The following is a 7,180-nucleotide window of genomic DNA, read 5'->3' on the forward strand; positions in this document are numbered from 1 at the left end:
CATTGGCATGGTATTGGCTAGAAACCATAAATTCTCGTTCAAAGTCTGTTGCCATTCACAGATGTCATGAGTCGCTCTTTCCATAACAAAGAGGAGATCGGAAGAAAAATTGATTTGAACAATGCGCACACGAGATCCATAACCATAACCATAGCCATAACCAGACTCGTATAAAATATCAGAGATACATGAGCAAACAACATACAATATTTATTTTTGTACACACATCTACGGATACACGTATCCGATGAGCACAAAAGACTGAAGCGAATGGCGGATAACGAATGTCGAATAATGAGATTCGAAAATAAATAATTTAGCACTTATCTTTAAGCAAAATGTTAACTTAATTAGATAATTACTTTAACGTCATTTTAAACAAAAACAAATGCGCTGTCGTCGCACTCCGCCGAATGCCCGAATGCCTAAGAGATTCCAGATCCGAAATCGAATCAAAGCATTATTGAACAATGGGCCAGCGGGCGGATTGTGTGGAGAGATGAAACGAAAATCGAATCGAATCGAATCGAACTCGGACTCGGACTCGAATCGCTCTGAAAACAAAACGTGTCGCCATCATCGGCCACGGCATCGTCATCATCATCATCATCATCATCATCGTCGTCGCATCGTTCTCCAAAACTTAATTAATGCACAATCTTTTATATTGTTGGAAATTGACTTAAATTATTTATTAGCGAATAAAATTAAAAACTTAACGCCATAAAAGTGTTAAAACCACTTAGCAAGCCATTTGCCAAAGCAAAACCCCTTCGTCTTCATCGGCTCCATCGCCTCCCCGGGCCAACGAGCCACTGCCCCCAGGCCGCAGCCACAATACGGAGCATCCCCGAGTCGAGAGTTGAGAGTCGATAGTCGAGGGCAAAATCATTTATATGCGTACAGCCTTTGTCAGAAATCGCTTCATTTGACAAAAAATAAAACCAAAATATATAATACACAGTGCGTTTCATAGCCGTAAAAATCCGCCTTAAAATGTATTTATAAATTTTAGAAGTATTTTTAAAAATATCCAATTATTCCTAGAATTCCATACGAGTTTATTACCTAATTATTCGTGGATGCATGTGTCGCAATAATCGATTTATTTTACTAATTTATTAAAGACGAAGACTTCTAGAGATTCATCAGTTCTCCTAGAATACTATTTTTTTTTTATATATATAATTTTAATATTGGACAGAATTTTTGGCACAGCTCAGTTGAAAGATTATTCTGAATTAATTTCCTATAGACATACAGCAGCGAAACACACTGTACTCGTATTGCCGTCAATACGTTTGACTTTGGAGGAAAGTCTTCGATTTGAACTGCGAGTCGGTTGTGATTTAATAAATTAACCCCACAGACCCGGCACATCGCTTTTGGGCCCCGTCAGCGGCGTCTGCGAGTTGGCTCCGATCTTGGGCCACTCGATTGCTTCACCTTTAACGTTTTGCGTTTTGCGTTTTGATTTTGTCATTTTTCTTGTTGATATAAATATGCCTGCGATTAGCATAAAAAAGCAGTTAACAATTTGTACAACATTTATCTAGTTTTTCATTTAACTCTATTCACTCCCCTCCCCTCCCCACCCATCCTCTCTGTTCGCCTTTGGCGTGTCTCTAGCTTTTAAGTGGTCTTTTGTATAATGTGTAGGATATGAATGGCAGACCATATACGAGTATGTATGCTTTTGTCTTAGGCCTTTGGTGGGGGGGGACTGTGCCTCGGGTTCATTCATGCTTTGCGGGCAGAAGAATGAGTGCTGCTGGTGGCAGTCATAAACATTCAATATTAAGACCTTTTTTGATCGGACCGATTCCATTTGCCCTAAACTGGCGATGGGAACTCGTCTTAAAGGTGCATGGAATTCTTCGTTATACTACTGAAAACGTAAGTGAGTCAAAGATATATATCCATAATGGTTATTTACATATTGTGGATCTAACGACGAACAGAAGATCTTCTATGTGAGTAGCTTAATTTTAACATGAGTTTATTGTTTATTTATTTCGAAAATATATCGTTTTCTCTCTGGTACATAGCTCGAGTTCCGATTAATATTTCTAAAAAATATATATAAATAATAAAAAATATCAAATCATTTATAATATATACAGAATAGCTATAGGAATTAAGCATGAATGAAACTACATACTATATCAACTCAAGCTCTGCTCAAAGAATGGGACTACATTTGACAACATTAAAGACCAAACTTTAATAAAATATGAAAGAATTTCTAGCTTCAAGGGCCGTAGATTTGATATAAGTAGTGCCTCTTTTCAAGTGGTTCACCCGAAAGGCCGATCGGTCCTTTGTACTTATAAACGTGGTATAGTAAACCGATTTTGATTAGTTTTTGGTGAGTTATGTATACAATTTAATATCCAGCGATATGTTGAATTACCTCGTGAAACCACAATTTGTTTGACCTTTTTTTCGACGGACTGTTCTTAGGAGAATTTACTATTAGAACTATTAGGTTCCAGTAGAATTAATTGAAGAAAACATGGCCTCATTTGAGGCATTCAAGTGCTCTATTGATCGTTCTTGCTTCGAATAAATTTACAGAAAATGTCCCTATCAAATGGAAAATGAAAATGCTAATATTCATTATAAATTGTTATCAAGTCATTGTAATCAAATATCGGGATTGGTCTGGAGTGTAGAGCAATTCATTTGGTAATTCGAAACGCTTACAAAGTTACAGCAGCAGCTACCCCAGACCTCAGGAGGCAGAGCCCAAAGCCCAGAGCCCAGACCCCAGAGTCGTCCGCGGTGGGAATTCAGTGAAATGTTGAATTGAAAATGAAATGTACATCAAAATAATAATCAAAAGTAATTTGCAACAGCAACAACAAGCAGCCATGGGCGACAGGCGGCGGCACTTGAACCAGGAGAGGCATTAGAGCCGCATCCTTCAGCCGGGCCGGGACGGGCCGCATCCCGCCGGGGTCCGGATGGCCGTATTACGGGTTTGGTCACATACCGTATGCTACACGACGACGGGGTGCTTTCCCCTGCCACGACGGCCACGACGGCCATGGCTGGCATGCCTGCTATTGCTCCTTGGGTCCCCTTCACCTTCCACTTGGTTTACCGCGCACATCAACACCCTCGGCTAATTGATGACAAATTATTATGAGCTGCGGCCTCGCACCCAAAGCCAATTTTGATGAATGGAAATGGAAATGGAAATCGACAGTGAGACAGCGCAATGGAAATGGATGTGGAAATGGATGTTGAAATGGAAATGAAAATGAAAATGGGAATGAAAACTCTGTACAGCAGGAGGCAGGGGCCGTATGCCAACTGACGGCTGACAACTGTCAAATTAGCAAATGAGCAAACGAGCAGCCAAACACAAAGGAAATTAAGGCCAGAAATTACAATTTTGCATACAGGACGAAACAGCAGCGGCAGCAGCACGAGCCAAGGACGAGCTCAAACAATGCCCAGCGGGGGTTGATAGTTCTATTTGTGGATTACCTTATGGCCTCATAAATGGGATTGAAGTGTTTCCCTAATGAGACTTTGAATTTAGACGAATTTGATTCGATTACATTCAGTTCAAGCTTTCACAAAACCATTTACAGACCTGCAGCAGGATCTAAGCCCTTCTCTCGAGGACTCTCTAATTTAGTACAAAAATCGACAGGTGAAAGTGTGGATGCATTTGATTCTCATCGGTGCACAGGCTTCTTTTCCTGCTAGGTCCATTCTTTTACCACTCGCTGAGCAACCCTCGCCAGCCCATCCCCCACCCTCCATCCCCCGCCGTACCTTTCGCCTTTGGCCTTGCGTGTTCAGGCCCGGGCCCAGGCATTCATCGCCTGCCTGCTGTTGCCTTTTTTTTTGTTGTTTGGGCCTTGGCACAATTGTAATTGTAAATTGGCTCAAGTCGAGTCGCAGTCAATGTTGATGTCGTCTCCGGGTAATTGGATACCAATGTGGCAACTGTTTGCTTTCCTTAGCCCACTGCTGGCCTTTGTTTCCAGCCGAAAATGCATTTGCGCCCAGCGTGAGGTCCATTCAGGACTCCGGACTCCGGACTCTGGTCTGGCCTGCACTGAGTGACTGACTTGATGGACATGCCGGGGGCAGTTCTGTTCAGAAACTAGCACGAACAATTTACATAGCCGCGGGCACAGTTTAGTCACACTTCAGTTGTCCCCATCCCCCCTGGACCCGGATTCTGGACCAAAAGCCACACCCAGACCCGTAGCCATTCCGCTACGAGTGTGCACCACGTGCCGGTGCCGCACTCTCGTCAAAGGCAAACAAAAGCTTGACTTTTGGCGCCTTGAACCCAATCCTGGGGACCACACACGGTCAACAAAAGCTAACGGCACTTGGCCTCCCGACCAGGCCGACCAAAAAAAAAACGCCAGAAAGTATCGCCTTACTGCGATACACGAGTCCGAGTATATCGTATCGTATCGCATCGCATCGCAGCGCATCGTATCGTTCTCTCACTCATCGCATCATCAGCAAACATCATCTTTGGTCGGTCGGCTGTGAGAACCTTTTGACATTGGCGTGTGCCCTGCGAAGGCTGCGAAGTGAAGCCCTTGGCCACCCTGTAGGTGGGATATATAAGGCATGAAATGGTTGAGTAAAGCGTTCGACAGAGATATGAGTACAGAGTAGAGGTGTAATCTATATGCATCCCCCTATAGATGCTCGATAACTACAAATAGGTTTATGTTCTGCGTAGGACAGTGATCGGGCATGTAAGCACATAAAAAGAGTTCCCAAAATATATATATTATCAATAGATTCTGTTCCATATATAAATACGTATGTCTCACAGGGATTCCAAGTGGAATTTCAGTCTTCTTTGAGAAGAAAGACGGTATGACCGGAAAAATGCTTGGGTCTATGTTTTTTTATTTATTTGGTGTACTTAAGAAACAAGTCACCAAATTATTATAATCTTATATATACCTTTAAATTGATTTTATATGATAAAAATATTCTTAATCGTCAGTCAGATTTTTCTAAATTTCTATCAGTAATCCCAACAGGACATCTATGGTACCTATATGTCTTTTATACTATCCCTTCGTGTCCCTATCGCTATCCCTAGTACGATTATCGTTTTTCCAGGGTAACAGCGCAGTCGAGCACGAATGGGTGCGGGTAGATTTCATGCCCCGTCTGATTGCCTTTTGCAGTTTGCACAGTTAGAATTGATTGAAAAACCGAAAACCGAAAACCGCAAATGCAATTGCAGAGCGAATTGCAAATCGAACGCATGCAAATTGGGCCGACTGTCCGCGGTGCCGCTTCGGAGGCAGGTTCAAAACCAGTAGCCGCCACCGCCGCCGAACGATGCCACCGATGCTCATGCCACAGCGGGGCCAGTAAGACCAGTTACGGTGCAGTGCAGTGTACAGTGCAGTGCCGTGCGGCAATTTGGCAGCGTTTAACTGGCGGCGACGACCGACAAATCGATTTTTCTGATCCCTGGCGCCACAAGGCCCATTTACAATAATTTAAAGGCAGCCGTCAGATGGGATCCGCTGGGCGAGAGCACGCCGAACAAAGGGGCTGGTGGGGTGGACTGGGTATTGATATAACCTTGTGTCCAGCATCAAAAGTATCCCCTTTGACCCGCTTGGCACACACATAAATTTCCTGTATGTCAACTTCCTGTACTTGGGCCTGGACCCATCCTCCTTCCGGCAAAGTCTAATTCGATAAACACACGCATTTAAGCGCACAAATTTATTGGTATCGGAAGCTCCAAACTCTCCCATTAGACCCCATTAGCCACCCCGACAGCGTGCCCGTTCCCGTTCCACATTCCATATTACACATTTCGAATTCCGTTCAATTCCATTCGATTCCGTTCGGAGCAGTGCGGCGCTTTGTGCGCAACAAATTGCCTGTGTAATGAAGCAGCATCTCTCATCCCGACTGCTCCTGATCCTTGCAGTCCCCCGCAATCGCCTGAATCCTGTGACAAATTAGCCTCACAAAGAAGTCGATAGCAGCATAAAAAAAGCCAAGTCAATGGCTGCGGACCCTGAGCAGAAAGTTGTCAATTAGCTGGAAAAGATTGCGACAACAATTCGGAAGGGAAAGCCCCAGGAACGAGAGAGGGCAAAGGCAATGTGGGTGCGGGATGTGGGTGTGGGGTGATGTGGGACGACGGCGAACGCATTGCAATTGCTTCCGGTGTGAAAGCACTTTGTCAGCTCGGATGCACAAAAGAAGCCACTGGCTCGGCAAACTTGGAGGGGAAACGTGGCCAAGGAATTACTTACGCGTACAATAGACGCAATCATTCAAACGAGTGATAAAAAAACGATGGCAATTGTCTGTCTAGCCCATGGGGATGATGGCGAAAGACAAAAAAGGAGGAGTTCTGAAATACAGAAATGCTGAGATTCTACCATAAATAGTCAATGCGTAACTTTGGGTTATATTTGGCTAAAACTTGGGACATTCCCATACGATGTTCATTTTCTGGATATTTCTAAAGTTCGATTTTCACACATAAATTTCCCCTAAAGCCATTTAATATGGATTTCTCATATTTTAAAATTGTACAGTCACAAAAATTCTTCTTCCATTATTTTTTAAGTAGAATTTTTTAGAATTCTTTAAAAAAAAACAATTTATTTCGAACAATTTTCCAAGAAAAAAAGTACAAAGTACAGTTTACAAGTTCTATTAATTAGGCTTTACAATTATTTACTTGGAGGACTGCCGGGCGACCGACTGAGGGCTGAGCCCCGGCACTCCTTTAGGAATCTAAGGAGATCAGAACTGAAGAGGTGTATCGCATGGTATAACGATATTATACCATTGGGATAGCTTGTTGCCTTATAAGAAACCGATCTTAGGGCAGTTGATAATAATTATCATTAGGGATTCGGTTGTCTGTTAAATTCTAAATGACACAATTTCTTTCGACATAAATACCAATATAAATATAATAATATTGCCATAAATTGTGCTTGCATAACACCCACATTTGACCCCAATTTAGCCGTCTTTTCAGCCCCCTTTGTTTGGGGGAATCAGGTTGGGTCGGGTCCGCTGTGAGGGTGGTTCGGGGGGGTAGCACCCCCACTGACACTTTGTTTGCCCAATCATCTGTGAGATGAAAACAATAATATGCAAATTTGAAGCTTAACCGCCGTACCACCGCACCATTACACCA

This window comes from Drosophila pseudoobscura, chromosome X, assembly GCF_009870125.1.
Source record: "Drosophila pseudoobscura strain MV-25-SWS-2005 chromosome X, UCI_Dpse_MV25, whole genome shotgun sequence".
Taxonomy (NCBI): Eukaryota; Metazoa; Arthropoda; class Insecta; order Diptera; family Drosophilidae; genus Drosophila; species Drosophila pseudoobscura.